This window comes from Tauraco erythrolophus, chromosome 1 (genome assembly GCF_009769465.1).
Source record: "Tauraco erythrolophus isolate bTauEry1 chromosome 1, bTauEry1.pri, whole genome shotgun sequence".
NCBI lineage: Eukaryota > Metazoa > Chordata > Aves > Musophagiformes > Musophagidae > Tauraco > Tauraco erythrolophus.
This window is the reverse complement of record NC_141465.1, coordinates 61,849,468-61,865,781: the sequence shown is the minus strand read 5'-3', so window position 1 is coordinate 61,865,781 and position 16,314 is coordinate 61,849,468.

The window sequence follows — 16,314 nt, the reverse complement described above, 5'->3', positions numbered from 1 at the left end:
TGTCCCAGTGAATTGCTTGATTGTAGTACCAGGTGGAAATTTAATTCCTGTGTTTTGGGTCTTGCTCCCTGCTTGGATTCCAAGGAGCATCAGAGGAGGAGGCAGAAGGACAAGGATATGGGAGGCATTGACCATTGAAGAGCGTAGCTGGGGAGAAGGGGATAAAAAAGGTAATTTATTAGCAAAGTAGAGATGAATTGTGTTTGAACCCAGAGGTTAAAAGTACTATAGCTTATTTGTCTCCTGAGACAACCACTGTCCCCAGTACTGAGCTCACCACAGAAGCGTAGGACTGGGAGACGCCATACAGATATTTGCTGGAGGATGTAGTTTTATGCTCGGGGGCCTGCTAGAACATGTTGCACGCTGCATCTGACCCATGTGCCTGCTTTGTCTTTCTATGGAAACTACTATATAATCCCTGTCTCAGTCCCATGTGACACTGGCATGTGGCCATGTCACACCTCTTGATCTCAGAGCTGAAATATACTCTGGACTGGTAATACCCGTACTGCAGAAGAGATCATCCAGGCCATTATGTACCCAAAAAATGCATTCAATAAGTGATTTTTTTTTTCTGGAAAAGCGTTGAACATCTGTCCCATGCATGTCAATCTACCACTGCCCAACCATAGATCTTCTTTGCATTTGTGCTTTTGCTTTCACTGTTTTGCTTTCTTAATTTTACATGTTGTAATATTAGAATATAATACTTTCTGTCTGGCATGCTAAAGAAATACAGATATTTTCACTGAGAAAGTGAAATCCTACATGACAAAGAAAAATCCAGTTGAAATATGTGGGAGTTTTGCCTGAATAAGTACTGAAAGGCTTGGCCCTTGGGATGGAAATAGACCTTGGAGTTTTACCAAGGTGCTTCAGAGCTCCTTGTTCCCATTGCTTTCCTCTTTCAAGTATGATGACTGGAGGTGTCTGGATGCAGAACTCGTTTGAACTAAAAATATGTATCTTTTAAAACAAGATCTTCATTCTCTGGTCTCTCAGAATGTTTGCTCAGGTTTGAAACAGTGTACTGCTTATGGTGCTGATTTTCTAGGATGGTATTTTATTTGTGTTAACTGTGAAATAGTGATTTTACTTTACTTATGTGGAAAAGGCCAAGCTTGTGAGCATATTATTGTGTTGCTGAAGATCAGACAAAGTCCTTTGATCTAGTTTCTTTACTAATCTACAGTAATCATTTATTGCAGGCATTTAAAAATAAAAACCAGCTACTTCACACTGTTTAGAGGCATTGAGGACGAAATATAGTGCTCTTCGTGCACATGAGAATCAGATTCAAATAGATACAATAAATGTTAATTGTGACTTCTTGTCAGGTTTTCCTTTGTAAACCTACAAGTTCCCTGACAGCCTTGCAATTACGGAAAGAAATATTAAAAAAAAAAATAATCACAGAGCAGATGTGATTCTATGCCCAGGGATTATTCTGTAACCCTGAAAGGCTGAAATGACACCACTTTTGCAAAAGGAAGCAGCGGGTGAATGCCTATATGCTTTTTCACAAATGACATCTGATTTAAGTACCTCACCTTGTATCCTCACCATTGTAGAGAGGATATTGAAAATTAATACAATATCACACTTCTAAATTGATTGAAATTGATATCATTACAGACAGAAAGGCTGGATGAGTGCTCACAAGGCATGACTTCAAGGGTAAGACTCCTGTATGATGTAGATTCTGTAACAGCAGACATCACAGCGTAGTCTGATGGTTTGAGGTTTCTTATTCTTGCTGTTTGAGCAAGACTGGATGCTTGTCTCTTATTTAGGACTTCTTGTCCATAATGATCATAAAGGAGGTGAAAAAGTACAGTAACTTTTAAACTGGTGTGCTGTTGGAGCCTCAGTCATAAGAATCGCGTCTTTGAAACTCAATTACCAGTGCAAACTTCTATGTTGGAATGGGAAGTTTTCCTTCAAGGCACAGATTACCCTCTCCAGCTTGGAGTGAACAGCTGGAAACTGCTGAATAGTCCATCCCACAGAATGAAGGGAAAAGTGGTAAGATGCATTGTGTAGGATAAGGGTTTATCTTTCATTAAAGTATCCACACTGGTGTTTCTAAGACTGGTATGTTGTGCTCCAGAAGGAACATCCTTCCATTTTCATCTTAAAATTTTGGTTAATTCCATGGTTACAGACACTGTTATTCTCTCCACTCTTCAATTAAACAAATGAGCTCCTAAATGTAGCAAGTAGCACCTCCTGCTTTTTTTTTCCTTCTCCATAAAAACACTCCTACTGAACCTGAAAGCAAGATTTACACAAGAAAATCTGCCCTGAGAGCGAATACTGTGGTTTGATTTCTCTGCCAAGACTGCAGGCTTCTCAAAAGCTTAGTTATAAGCATGTAGGATACTCAGCTAAAAGTTATATAGCATAGTAAGTGCTTATAATCATTCATGAACTGGAATTAGAGTTGTAGAGTGATTTCTAATACTGTAATACTTGTAATGCTGGAATTAGTACTTTCATACAGTGTGTCATAAGTGCATCTTATGTTTAATTACTAATTAAGACATAACCAGATGAAACACTAGCTGTCATGCCTAAATCTTTTATTTTTTTTCCTTGAGTAAAGTGATGCCAAATCTGTAAAATCACGAACTGAAAGTAGTTGAAAAAAAAATCAAAATTAGTGTCAAAACACTCAGGACTAGATATGATCTCTGAAGTTTAACACCAAGTGAAGTTCTGATCCTCGGTCTTACTGCAGCAGTATGCAAATATTTGAGTAAGGAACACATAGAGAACAACGGCTCTATACTTCATGTTGAACTTTCCTTAGAAGAAGAAAACACCTCTCATGCTGTCCTGTCAGAGACGGCATGTAACGCTCATCTTCGTTCCACAGTCACCCATGTTTGTGGTGAGGAAGAACTGGAGAGGCCACCTCACAGAGTGACACCCATTGACGACTCTTTTTTGCTCATATTGCGGTTTCCACTCTCTTGAATAAAATTTAAAAAGTATACTGAGCACAAGAGAAGCCCACTTTCCATGCTGTTTATGCCACAAACTATATGTAAGTCATGTGAATGACGGAATATTTGAACTGCAGTCTTATGCATTACATTACATTTACACTAAACAGCATCCTAGGCCAAGTCTTCCCTGACGTACTCAAGCAAATAATTCTCTTGTGTATGGAGATCATGATTTGTCTCATTTTCAAGTGTCTATTGCTAGCAGTGGTTGAGCTAGAAAGTACTTTGTTTTCCTTAGCTTTTCTGTTTGTATTTATCTGTGTGTGCATGTGTGCATGTTGATGCCTGAAAAGACAAGGCAAACATATGGCAAAGGCTAACATTTGAAAAAGTTATTTTGGAATATTAAAACCTGCCTGTATTGGGCTATCATATACCTATGACAAAGACAATTTTTATTACTCTGGTAAGGAATTGGTAGGAAAACAACGGAGACTTATTTTTAATTGTAAAAAATTTGCATGGTTTGAATGACTCCACATATTATTAACATAAGATTGGAATAAATTGCTAATTGTTTATATAGAGGCATTGTAAATCTAAATGAGCATTCATAAGGAATGACCTTGCTGATAAGACCCTTATATGATGTAGATTCTACATCAGTGGTTATCACTGTGTAGTCTGCTGTTTTACAATTTATTTATTTTTTTTACCATATGAGAAAGTCTTGATGTTTGAAAAGATGTGTGATATTGTTAGCTTTGTGGCTGTGAAAACGTTTTCAGTCAGAGCAGCATAGATAAAAGGGCTGCAAGGAAAACATCAGGGAGGGATGTCTTTGCTCCACAGGTGCTGGCAGGAGTTGATTGTTGAAACAGAGTTGCTCCCTGGAAGTTTACGCCAGGTTCTGGTAGCTGGAAAGAGTTATCATTACTGTAGGATTGTCTGTGAAAAACTAGATTTTATCTGTAGATAAAGTGATTATAAAGGTACCATATGCACTGCTATCACAATACTAATTTCTTACCCACTTGGGAAGATAATGTGAGAGGCTTTGGATAACCCCTGTTGCTCACAGGGATGGTTATACAAGGCAGATTTTGGAGGTTCAGACCTTTGTACTGTTGTTTGCAAGAAGAAGGATTGTAATGCGGGGAAGCCTTGCTGTAGACTCAAGTTCTCTTTCAACTGTCTTTTGATTTGAGTTCTGAAACCTGATTTTTCGTACATGAACTCATGAATACAATTGAAAAAGACCTTGTATCTTCAGTAGAGTTCTTTACAATGGTCTTATAATGCTGTATTTTCGTCTTACTCAATGGAAGTCATCTAAGGTGTCCATCTCAGCTGGAATTTCAGCTTCTAAAACAATACGATGACTAATTTTATTACTTTGTTCTTTTATTTGATGCATCTGTATACCACCTCCAGATACACTTACACTTAAAACAGATATAAACTGAGCAGCAAAGTTAACTAGCACAGCATGTAAGCAAATACGAACTAAGGACTAAAGGACTACAACACCCTTCAAGCTTCTGGTCTTCTCAATAACACTCTGGAAATGGTCTGATTAAACAACTAATTATCCTCAAAGCATCCTCTGAAGTTGGTTAAACTTGGTCTTTTCCAGGGAAAGGGATTTTGAAAGGTATATCCTCTGAGACATGAGGCATCTAGCTGGGCAGACATGCAGATGCCTCTGAGCTGTGGTACCTGCACCCTGACAGCACATTAGGCAGAGAGAGGGCACACATCACTCCTCCCCCACTGCCTACTCTGGTTTCCACTGGAAGAAAATCTGTAAGAAACTAGAGGAAGAATCTGTGGTGGCCTCCATCAGTCACCTCATCTGGACATTGAGGAACTGAGACTTTGGGACACAGTGCACAGGGCACTGCATTTGCCCTGGTTCATGTGAGTCCTTCATCAGGGTCCTCCAGCTGATGAATAACTAGGCTGAAAATGCCTAATACTGGATTTGTACTGGAGAACTGGATTTGGAAGCCAATGGAATTTATGCAACATGGGAGTCTTGTGGCCCCAGGAGACAAACCTGGATGTGCAGCTGCCTGAGATCTGAGTTAAGCACAGAGTAACAGCACTTGGGGAACTGTAGCAAAGTCCATACCTCCGAGAGAGGCTTCTAACTCCTTAGCCAACTGGACAGGCAGAAACAGCCCTGGCTACTGCTGCTAGCAATCGGATCCCGAAACAATGTGGGATTCAAGCAGTAGACTTTACATTTGGGGGTCAAGTTCTTGAGGGAGTGTAAAACAGCCCCCTCATGTCTTCTGCACTGGGGAACAGATGAGTCATCCTCACTGCAGTTATGCACCAAGCAGGGTGGAATTTTATCAGTGCATCCAGTACCGACCTAATAACTTTATTATTGGTGTCAAGCAGAACAGAAGTGGGCCAGAGCTAACCATTTGTTGCAGCTATTTAAGTAAATGGTGCAAGTAACACCTTGTATGGGAAACTTGCAGGAAGTCCAAGAACATCGGGTGGATGTCTGGGCCACGAGAAGGGGGAGCCACAAAGAAGGAGTTTCCTTCTCAGCTCTCCTGGCTTTTGTTCTCAAAGATTTAAAACAGGTTTTACCTGGATAAACCAAGTGGCTTTCCCCAACTCCATCATTTAAGTCTATGGTGCCCAAACTGAATGGCCTTTAACGTTTGTCTTTAAATCTTTTAATGTAGTGATTAAACATGACAGGGATTAAGTCCCTGTCCAATAGCAGCTCACCTGAGTGCGTTGTTGGTTAGATGCAAAGCACAAAGCCAAATGCTCTTAAGCACTCAAGCATATTGCTGTTTCAAAACTTAGCAAGCTCTGTCATGTCTTGTGACTAGGAAGCATTTCTTCTTTATTGAAGATAGAGTGGAACAAAAAGCTGACGATAAGAAACTCTTCCAGAGGAAAAAAAAACAGATTGTGGACAAAGGTTAGAAGAGAAGCTGAAGCCTATTCTTGTAACTATTTTTAAGTATATGTATGGTATGGTTTAGATATATTAATAAGGTACCTTGTCTAATGGAAATAGAACTTACAAATTCCTAATTTCCTCAAATATCCTGGTCAGAAACTAAATTATGCATACAAGGCAAATCAAACAGAGTTTGACATGAAAAATGTTAACTAATAAAAAAATTCTTATGGTTGCCAAGTCACCTAAAAATCTCACAGAAAATGTCAGAAAGAAGGTATCTGTGTGAGCCATAGAGCCTCTGACGACATCAGCACACAGCATATTTATTTTTGCAGGATTTTTACTTCAATATGCTCTTTTTCCTCCTCATCTTTTTATGTGGGTCTTAAGGTTAACATACAGTTCATGCATGATTTAAACCCTGTTCTGGAGACATTGTCCTTTGTTTCCTCATTGGCCTTTTCCTGTGATGCTAATTACTATAGCAACTGAGTGCTTCACATGGCTTTATTTTCCTAATATCTCAAAGAGATGAATATGTAACATTATTGCACTTCATAGATTAACAATAGAAAGTTTGAAGTAGAAAATGAAGTAAGTTTATCCACTTGTAGAGGGAAAATGCCATTTCAAGAAAATTAAATTGTCCATCGATGGGTTTTGCTTTTAGCTGGAAACTGCTCCAGGAAGTGTGATTGTGTCACTCTGGAAGTATGATGCTGTTTTTTTTCCTCTAGAAAACTAAAATCAAAATGTTTTCTTTCCGTGTGCTTGAATTTAAGAGGAACACATTTGGGTTTTTTGTACTGGCTCCAAATATTTGATTTGAAATCTCTTCTCTTAAAAAGAAGTAAACTCGCCTAGTGGAGCAGAGTCCTTGGGGGGTTGTGTCTCCTACTGCATTGTCTCTGTACAGGGGTTACACAATGCTACGTGCCGTGGCAGATGGAATCAAGATTGGGAGCCTGGGATTCTAAAAAGCAAAGAAAACACATGGATTTATTATACTGTTAATACCTGCGGCTATGCCAACAGCCAGGATGAAAATGCAAGTTTCCCTGCAGGACCGCTGCCAGGAAGAAAGGAGGCAATGAAGGAGGCAGAGAGCAGCTGCCAGCTGCCCTATGCGGGATGGCTGAGGTTTTCGGGAGAGGTGTGAAGCTTTGTGAGAAACTTTCATAGGCACTTCTTCACAGAAAGGAAAAAAAGGGAGACCGTTAATGCTTCTCAGCTCCCAAGCATGGAAGCTTTTGCTTTAATCTTTTCACTTTTTCTTTGCGCTCTGCTTTGCACCTCTTGCTCTCTCCTGATGCCACATGCTCGCCTTTCTCCGCATTCCCGGTTCTCCCCAGGCTTCTGTGCTTCTTGTACCATGTTTTATTTATACATCGCTCTTCCTACTGCCTTGCTGAACACCAGTCCCTGCTTTGCTCTTTCATGCTCTCACGGCTCAGCCAGTCCCAGTTTTCCCTTCCTACTGCCCTTGCATGTTTTCCTCATGGTCTTGCCAGCCTCCAAAGCTGTGTGTCCTCCCTTTTGCCCTATTCATCTTTGCCTTTTTCCACTCCAGCTGCTGGTCCTCATCCACTCCCTGCCTCCCCCAAATCCTGCAGACTGCTGATCCCCATCCACGCCACATTTGGGTCAGGTGTCTTCTTACACAGAGCTTGGACTGCAGCATGTTACTCTTCAGTTTCGGCCACTGCTCAGTCTGGAGCATCCCAGAGCTGTGGAAGTGCAGCTCTGGGCAAAAGGGAGCAGATCCAGCAGGTGACAGCATTGTCAGTCACTTGGAGGAGACCTCTCTGAGGCCGGAGGGTCTGTGAGCATGGGTAAGGCTGCTCACAGGCGAGCAAGATGTGTGAACCAGGATCCTTCGGCAGCAAGGGGGTGTGGGAGGGAACGTGGGTGGCAGGCACAGGGCTGAGGGGAGAGACCGCCCTGTTCCTCCAAAGTGGCCTTTTAGACAGCCCCATTGCTGCTGGCTCCTCTCCAGCGTTTGCTTTTCCCTTCCCCTCCGAGGGCACAAGAGTTAACGCAGAAACCCGGCCGCTGGCGCCTGCCTCCTTCCCTCCTCCCGGCCCCGGCACCCTCCACCAACACCAACGGGGCTGCCTCCTCTCCCGGCTGGAAAAGCGGTGTGAGGAGAGGGTGGTGTCAGCCCTACTCTCTATTTTTTGATGCATGGTGGCGTGATCTGGCTAGGGTTTTGTGGGGAGGAGGGAAGGGTGGTCTGGCCCTTCACAAAATGCCTTTGCACGAGCTGCAGCTGGAGGGAAGCTGCCCACCGACTGGGAGAGCTTTTTGCACACAGGATGTTATTTGAAGCAAAGTGGATGAGCAGGGGTGATGAGAGGAGGCTTCTAGCTTAGCTGCTGCTTAACCCTAATTTCGAGGTTGAGGAGAGCTGAAGAAATGAGGAACCAGTGCATAAACTGAGGACGAAGCTCACTGAAACCGAAAAGGCTGCGTCATAACCAGGAAGCAAACTGTCCACACGGCAAAAAAACTGTAGTCTCTACTTGCTGCTGGACTTATCTGCACCTTGGTGCTGAAAACTGTTCATCTGTATGGGTAGTACAGCTAAGTTAAGTTTAAGGAAACAAAGACCTTGCCCAAAGGTATTCTCCGTCCCAGCAAATGACCTGAAAATATAAAACATATGCGGCAATCTGATTTTTAACAATGGTTAAAAAAAAAAAAACCAAAGCTTTTACTGTGTATTTTTAAAAGTTTCAAGGACAGCAAAAATCACTGGCATGGTTTAGCTGTATCCGGAGAGCTGATGCAATCCATATCAGTAGGGAATTGCTTAACACATCTGGGCAGGATTCCTGCTGGTGGCGTCTGCCGGACGTCTTTGCAGTGTACAAGGCAATGCGTGGCTGTTTTGGGGCCCCCACTCTGGATTCCTCTCTTTGAGCCTGTCATTTCTGTTTCCCTTGTTTGCTGATGGTCACCAGCTGGGTCCTGACCGTGGGGTTTGGCTGCCCCACCAGATGAGTGTGCACATCTGAGCCCATGGTGCCTCAGACCCGTAGAAAGTACAGGTAGAAACAGTGGAGGCCTTTCTGACAGCTTCAGTTGGTGTATTTTGGTATTATTTTTATTTATTTTGAGCTAAGAGCCTCACAAAAGAGGATTTAAGTCCCCTTGCACTGAGTTTCCCAGGCGAAATAGTCACGAGCACTGAAACCAGAAGTGCCTGTGTCGTACCCTCCGCAGAGAGAAGCAGGAGGTGAAGACAGCAGGTGCTTTGAACACCACTGCAATGATGGTCATTGCGGTAAGTGAAGGTCCCAGGAAGCATATAAGCTTATAAAAAACCCTTTTCAGCTAAAACAAATCACTGCAGCTTCCGTCTCCCAGCTGACCAGAGATTTACTCACTTCACACTCCGTTTAGGTTCATCCCGAAGCGCTTATGGCCTCTTCTGAACTCCTCCGTAGGAATAAGCCCTGGCTCCTCCTAACTGCCCATACGCTCCAAAAATATTTTGTATCTTTATGCTTTTAAATATCACTGCTGCGAAGGGGAAGCCCCCGTTGCCTCCTCCTCAGCTTTCTCCTTGCTGGTGTCCCCCTCTCCGGCGAGGATCAGGCTCGGCCGCGGCTGACTTTGCTGCCTCACTCCCTGCCAGGGGGTGCCCGGCGTGACACGCGGACGCGGCGGCTTTTCCCCCCTTCCCGCTCCGTCCCCGGGCGGCTGCCGCGCTCTCAGAGCCCCTGGGTCACAGTTTCTGCTCGGTGCGGGCGGGGCATGAGGCTTTGAACTTTGCCTGGGGGCTGGCTTGCTGCTGCGGCTCTGAAGGACGCGGCGAGGTGACGGAGCCGGCAAGGGGCCAAGAGGACAGCAGAAAGCTCCCGGCGAACCCGCGGCTGGACTGGCTGCAGTCGTGTTGAGAAGCTCGAGCCGTTATTTTTATTTTAAATTTTTATTTTTATTTTATTTTTATTTTTATTTCTACTTTTATTTTTATTTCTATTTTTATTTCTACTTTTATTTTTATTTCTATTTTTATTTCTATTTTGTTTTATTTTTACTTTTATTTCTATTTATTTAACCATTTTAAACAGCTTTGTAGGAACAGAGCTGTAAGACTTCCTTTAATTTTTAAAGGGCGTGGGCTTTCTTTTTCAGAGCTGAATTCTTTGTTGTCAAAATACGTACGTAACCTTGAGATCTCAAAAGCCTGGTGTAGGATCTGTGAACTGGATGCACAGGATTGTCTTACGAACTACCACTTTAAAGCACTTCTTCTTCCACTAGATCTTAACGAACCTTACTCAGACTGAGGCATGAGCCGATTCAGAGTTTACCAATATTCTGCATTGGTAAAACAATACAAAATCACTTTTTTTTTTTTTTTGTGGGAGGAAGGAAATCATTATGAAAAATATGTAAGGATGTATATCTATGCATGCATGTGTGCACGTGTGCTAGTTTTGATTCAAAAGTTCAAGTGACGATAGCTTACATTGACAAAACGCAAGCGTATTTTTGACTCCCATCAGGCTTTTTCATGAACCTAAAGCACTGTCACAGGACTGTACTAGTTGTTGATTTCCAAAAATGCAAGCCAGTTACGATCCCATTGAAATTGCTATGAATTTTAATGGATATGAGCTATTAAGATAGTGAATAAATACTAAAAGACCTGGCTTTTCTCTTGCCTATTTCAAATATGGAGTTTTATTACTATTGTTATTCCTGCTGCCAGTATGAGGCTCTGACACTAAATTTCAATATTTTTTAATAGTCTCCTGGAAAAATAAAATGAAAAGAATCCTGCATTGCCACAGACAGCTCACATTCCACTCTAATTTGTACATTATAATTTTCCCTCTTCTTATTTTCCTTCTGGTTTTCAAAAGTACTTTTTAATTTCTCCAAATCACTTTATGAATTTACATTGTGGCTTAGCTGGTCTATTTTTCTGTTTCAGAAAAGTCAAGTCAAGTTGGCTTGGCAAAGCATATTAATTTCCTTCACATGAGATGAGTCTCAGTGAAGTCTTAGTTCCCGAGTTCCACGGTCCCCTGAGCGCTGAGCTGCATTTATACAGATGCAAAGATCATAGAATCATAGAATCATAGAATGGTTAGGGCTGGAAGGGACCTTCAAAGGTCATCTAGTCCAACCCCCCTGCAAGGAACAGGGATATCTCCAACTAGATCAGGTTGCTCAGGGCCTCATCCAACCGGGCCTTGAACGTCTCCAGGGATGGAGCATCCACCACCTCTCTGGGCAACCTGTTCCAGTGTTCTACCACTCTCATGGTAAAAAATTTTCAGTCATGAAAATTACTTAAGTAATTCCTGGATAAGCATTTTTATTTTTGAAAGAGGTTTAGAATCTTCTTTTCTGATCAGCCAGTTTGCTCCTGTGGTGGCTAATGTGGTCATGAAATAAACAACCACACTGTTCTCCTTGTTTGTAGGTCAGTTTCTCTACTGAAAAAGAAAAGCCCACAAATTATCAATCAATTATTATTGTTTGCTGCACCATGGCCTTCTGCAGACTGTAGGATTGATGAACTGATCGGTGTCTGTGCTTCCAAGTGAACCTTAGTGATTTGTCCCAGTTGATGAAGCGGTTTTGCCATAAGTACAGTCCAGTCAAGCCAAAGATTTTCAGAGCCACTAATAAATCATGGTAATGCCTTGATCTGACCTGGATTTAAAGTATTTTAAAAATGGACAATACTAAAAAGTACAAGATAACTCAAGTTATCTTGTAACAAGTACAGATAACAAACTCAGGCTTTGGGAACGGAGAGGAATAAAATGCAGATACAAAACAGTCCTGGGCAAGTGAAAAAAAGATTTTTTGCCGAGAAAGTTTCAAAATGAATAAAGAAAGAGGAGATTGAAAATAGCGGAAGGCAAAAACTTTTCAGTAAACCAGGAGAGGAGCTTGGATGAGATACCATCAAAGCAAGATGCCATTGCAGATGAATGCAGCATTTTCAAAATGAAGATTGTGCTTTCTGAGAGGAAGAATATGAAATACATCTTTCGTCTTCTAAATTTAACTGTCAAGAGTCAGAAAAACACTTGGGTGTCACTGTAAGCATTTTGTCAGAGATGTCTTGCAGTGATAAAAAAAAAGAATAGGAAGGAAAAAGAACGGAGTAGAGAAGTAATACTGAAAATGCTTTTTATTATCCTAACTTAGGGCATCGTGTTCAGTTCTGGACACCTTGAGAAGGACAAAGCAGAAATGAAATGAGTTCAGAAATGACAATGAAAATAATTAGAGGCATGAAAAGCTTCTAGATGAATAGTAAAATCAAATCTGCTTACTTCAGAAAGGGGACAAGATAAAGGTCTTCAAAATAATGAATGGCACCAAAGAAAGTGAGTCCTGTTCATCATTTCCCGGTGCACACGAGCAGGAGGGCATCTGCTGAAAATGAAAGGCCAAGGGTGAAAAGCAATCCTTTCCCACAGTGTATCACTGCCTGGTGCAGTTCCTTCCCACCGGAGGCAAATGAGGCCAGGGGTCTCACAAATTAAAAGAGAACAGAAACGTGCATGGAAAAAAGAGAATATGTTAAGTGCTAAAAATAAAATTGTGACTTGATTTTAATGGAGGTCATCTTTCCACATAGGCTGCAGGACATAAAGCAGTGTTTGAGAGTGAGTGAGAACAAACTTTTTCCCCTCAGAGGAGATTCTTTTTAACTACATTGCTCCAGCCTTTCTTAGACCTTGCACTGCTCAACCTGGCTGGAGCAGATGCAGGGGTGGTTGGTTAAGGAGTAGCAGGTCCTGCTATACTGCGCCAGCAAATGGGAGAAAGCTGGGAGAAGCTAAATGTGGCCACGGGGAGAAAAAAAAGAGACAGAGTTTGCAAGAGCGCAAAAATGAAAACCAGCCTCACAGTTCAGCTCAGTTCCTAAGCAGCCAGACTTCCAGAGAGTGGTGCTCCCACTTGGAAATTAGCAGGGGAAAATGGAGAGAAGCTCTGTGCACAGTGCTTTTCAGGAAAAATTATCAAACTGACACAAGCCATTGAGAGAAAATTTCACCACCTGTCCAAAGTAGAAGAGTGGTGAGTAACCTGGGAAGCACTGAGGGTAGCAGGAGACGGCAGTTGTCCAAGAGAAAACTGGAGATGATGTATTGAAAAAAACCCAGTTTCTTCTCTCTGAATTGCCTGTTTCTGACTTGGGGACTCTGTTTCCAGGGCAACAGTGAATAACATAACAAACACTGAAGGAAGTACACGAGAGAATTCCCTCTTCTATTTTAGGTGAGAGTTATGTTCCTCTGTTATTGCTGAGGAAACGAGGAGTATTTTGCACTGAAAAATATTTATCACGCGTCTCTGCATGAAGTACGTGGAGCCTTCGCAGTGTGTTTGCTACCTGGTGTTTGCCAAGAGATGGAGCTGCAGTGTCAGACACCTGCCGAGCCTGACCCCCGTAAATCAGGAGCGATACGACACAATCCCTGGCAGCAGAAGGCTGCAGCCTCTCGTACTGATGCACGCTGCTCTTCCCCCTGTGACGACGGGCTTATGCTGAGCGCTTCGCCAACCCTGTCCAATCTATTCCAATTTATTTCATTAAGCCGTGGTTCAGGAAAGCCAAGAAACAAGTCTTGGTGGATCCTGGCCTCTGCTCAGATACTGCTATAGAAAATACTCAGCAGTCCCACGGATGGGCAGTAACAGGATGAAAACAGCTGTCCTCTTGGACTTGCCTTATGATGTCTCTTCCCTACACGCACCCCTGTAAAAATACTGCTTGAGCTGCACGGCTCTTACTCAGCAGGTAATTCTCAGGGACTGTCTTCACAAGTTAGACGTTGCTCAAAACCTCGCCTCGGTTTCTAGGCACCTACAGTGTGAGACAGAAGATAGCAAAGAGATTCCCAAACCAGCGGGAACCGGAGTTTGTCAATTTGTGAAGTGTCCCGCCCTGTATGGATTTACAGGTTTAGTTCTGGAAGCCAAAAACCTGTTTTAGTATAGCGCGAAGCCAAGTATTTTCGGAATAGACCCTGAGTTCAAATCCAGGTTAATGTAGTGATCCGGTGTCTCCGAGCCAGCTCCCATCCATACCACGCTCTCGTCCTTCTTGTCCCAGCACCTGGACGAGTGGAACAGGTCCAGGTATGTCTGTACCTGCCTGAAACAACCTGAGATTGCCTGGAGCTACTTTGGGATTAGGTACAAGCACAAGGAACCTGCCGAGCTAATCAGGCTCCCATTCCTATCCAAGCCTCCAGGAGATTCCCAGAATAGACCATAGCTCCTGCAAACCGATACACTCCAGCCTCTGAGTCTTCCCACAACACGTCTCCCACATCAGTTCTCATGCAAAAAAAAAGAGCCAGGAAAGGGCAAGAACAGACTTACCCAAGTACCCTCTTGCACCAGTGAGCAGTCGGGGATTTCTCTATTTTAAAATCTGTGTTCTGCCTCATTTGCTTCATTCAAAATCCTCGTGTTTACTGACTTTTTTGGTGAGAACTAGCAGATTATTGATGGATAAATTCTCCCTCAGTTGCGCTCCCAGGTGAGGGAGGAAGGGAGAGATGGAGGTGAGCAAAGGGAGGTGAGTCTGCCTCTGCCTTTGGTTTGCAGTATGAACCTCAGGTCCATGCAAACCAGTTTTGAACATTTCTTCCAATAAAGATTTCATTCTTTATGTTAAGCGGCATGTCCATAAGAGAGGGACTCAAAACTAGACAGATTAGAAGAAAGGCCACTTGTCTATTTGCTAAACAGGGTTGAAAAAAGTCCTTTTTCTCCACTGTTTTTCATGGGAAAAGGCTGACCTGGATTATATGTGTAACTCCAGTAGAAATATCTTGACTGGGAATGCTGACCAAAGTGAAGGGTTCAGATATTTTTGGGGATAAGGATTAGGCAGTGTGTGTCTAGTTAGTATTTACTTTTTGGTGCCAGAGGCAACTCTTTGCTTGGTAATTTCTGAAATTGCTGTTCTTCTTCCTAACTTTGGGCTATGATTGGCCCCACCTGACAGATAGTCTGAAAATTTAGCACGGCAACCCCAAGTTCTCTTTGAAGTTTTGACTACACAGAGCTTGGTGAAATATTTTTTAATTTGACTTCCCAGTGAAAAGCCTATTTACCAATCAGTCTGTCGTTTGGAGGTTGGATAGGGAAGGAAATAAAAAAGTAGTACTGGAGAGAAAAGGACTATTATCCATGCTTGTAGGTGGCAGGTGGCTGGTCAAAATCCATGTGTCTTTTGGGCATGTGTAGATCCAAAATAGCGTAACACACATTGTCCCTTGCTGTGGTGTCAAAAGAAAGAAGAGAAGAAGTTGAGAAATCTAAGAGAAAAAATAGTCTATCTGATGAAAACCTGACTTCAGATAATAACTTCTTGAAATATCTGTGGGGTTTTTAGTGAGGTAAATAAGTTACGTTTTTTTAAACCAAAATAACCCCTTGAGACTTAAGGTCTTCTGATACATGGACCTTCAGGACCACACACTCCACTGGAGCAGTGACTCTCAGTTTTCATAGCCATGTCCTCTAGCCCAACAAGTCACTGTGGAGCTCACACTGGACTGATGGGTCTGCTAGCTTGAGCACTGGGCTACGGTTCAGGTGTAATATGTTAGGTGTAATATAGAATCATAGAATCATCGAATGGTTAGGGTTGGAAGGGACCTCAAAGATCATCTAGTTCCAACCCCCCTGCCATGGGCAGGGAGATCCTCCACTACACCAGGTTGCCATATGTTCGTGGCTCACCTCTGAAGCCCACATAACTGATTAGAAACTATAGCTCTAGGTAAGCCCTGGTAGCTCACTGAACCTCTGTGCCTCAGCCTCCCTGTGTTGGTAAATAGAAACGTAAGTAATAGATAAACATTAGAGTATCTAAACAATAGATAATTATATGGTTTGTCACAGCTTAAAAATGTTCTGCTCTATACAAGTAAGCAATGCTTTCTTACTATCCCTGGTTTAGAGACATGGTTACTGACAGAGGGGTGGGTGAGTGGTTCAACGTGAAGCTCACCAAATTTGACAGAAAGCTCTTAGACTTTTCATTTAGCATTGGAGAGATGCCAGTATGTTTATGCACATATATCAGCTGTTGAAAATACAGCTCATTTGGTATTTTTGCTCTGTGAAGGACTTTGGAAATTTTGGTCCTATCTCCTGTATATATTTATCTGAGTTTTCAGGAAGCAGATCTATGAACTGGAGAACAGACAAACCACATATATATGAACTGAGCTGTATTTTGATTAAGCAATTGAGAGCAATATTTTGGTCTGCACAGGTAATTTATATTCTAAATGATGTAATTAGGTGCACATGCTTTATTTATTAAAGATAAAGTGACTCTATTAAAGTGCTGTAATTGAGTAACCACCTTTTGTTGGAGCAACTTTATTTTCTACGTTGTATTTCCCGCAGTACAAAACTTGT